This window comes from Chanos chanos, chromosome 8, assembly GCF_902362185.1.
Source record: "Chanos chanos chromosome 8, fChaCha1.1, whole genome shotgun sequence".
NCBI lineage: Eukaryota > Metazoa > Chordata > Actinopteri > Gonorynchiformes > Chanidae > Chanos > Chanos chanos.
The window spans coordinates 17289850-17290928 of NC_044502.1; the positions used below are offsets into that span (position 1 = coordinate 17289850).

At 70.1% G+C, this 1079-nt stretch overlaps 1 non-coding gene across 1 annotated transcript; it reads right to left on the reverse strand.

Moving 5' to 3' along the window:
* Positions 1-546: 546 nt before the first annotated feature.
* On the reverse strand, positions 547-698 carry LOC115819877 (5.8S ribosomal RNA). Its single transcript, XR_004025551.1, has one exon. It is a non-coding gene; the product is annotated as a 5.8S ribosomal RNA (ribosomal RNA).
* Positions 699-1079: the final 381 nt, after the last annotated feature.

The window sequence follows — 1079 nt, forward strand, 5'->3', positions numbered from 1 at the left end:
GGGAAGACCGACCACCGGCGCGGCGGGGGCCCTTACCGGCCTACCACCGTCCGCGGGGGAGCCAATGTCACGAGGACTCAGACCCCCGGCCCGCGCCGGTAGGGGAGAGAGAGAATGTGTTGGTCTTCCGTACGCCACAGCTCCCGCGTCCGGACAGGCACGGGGATTCGGCGATGGGCTTTTCCCTCTTCGCTCGCCGCTACTGGGGGAATCCTGGTTAGTTTCTTTTCCTCCGCTTAGTAATATGCTTAAATTCAGCGGGTCGCCTCGTCTGACCTGAGGTCGCAGACGGAGTCGAGGGGGGGGGGGGGTTCGCGCCGCGCTCCTCCCCCGCAAAGGGTGGGGGGGGGGGCTGGCAGGCTCCGGCGGGGAGGGCCCCAGACGGCCCGACGCGGTCCGGCCTGCTGTCTTCCGCCGGCAGGCGAGCCGAGCCCTGCAGTCGGGTGGCCCCTCCACGTCTGGGTTTGGGAGGACGAAGGCCGTAGCCTGCGACATTCCTCCAGGCGCGTTCCCCCCGGGGGTGGGGGGTGCCGACAGACGGGATCGCGGCCCTCAGGCAGGCGTGGCCCAGGGAGTTTCCCCGGGCCGCAATGTGCGTCCGAAGGGTCGATGATCAATGGATTGCGATTTCCATCAATTAACGCATCTAGCAGCGTTCTTCATCGACGCACGAGCCAAGAGATCCACCACTAAGAGTCGTTCCTTTTTGCTCGCCTCAATGTGCTCTCTCTGCGTCTCATCTGTGCCGCGGCGGGACGTGCCGCCGTCGGGGCACACGGCGGTTTCGCGGCCGGCGCTCCGCGGCCGCAGGAAAGGCAAAGCGACCCTCCCGGGGAGAGGAGCCCGGCGGCGGCGGACCGCGGCGCGGGCGCCCCGGCCGCTCCGCAGGCGGGCGCAACCGGGGTCTTTGAGCCGGCCCGGCGGCTCGTCCGCCGGGAGCAGGCACCCGCGCGGTGAGTGGAGGTAAGGTTCCTGTCCCTGCGGGAGGGATTGAGGAAGGGGGGGGGGGGGGGTGTGTGGCGAGGGAAGGAGGCGGTGTGCCGCTCTCCCCGGCCTCTGCCGCCCCACCCACCCCGGGG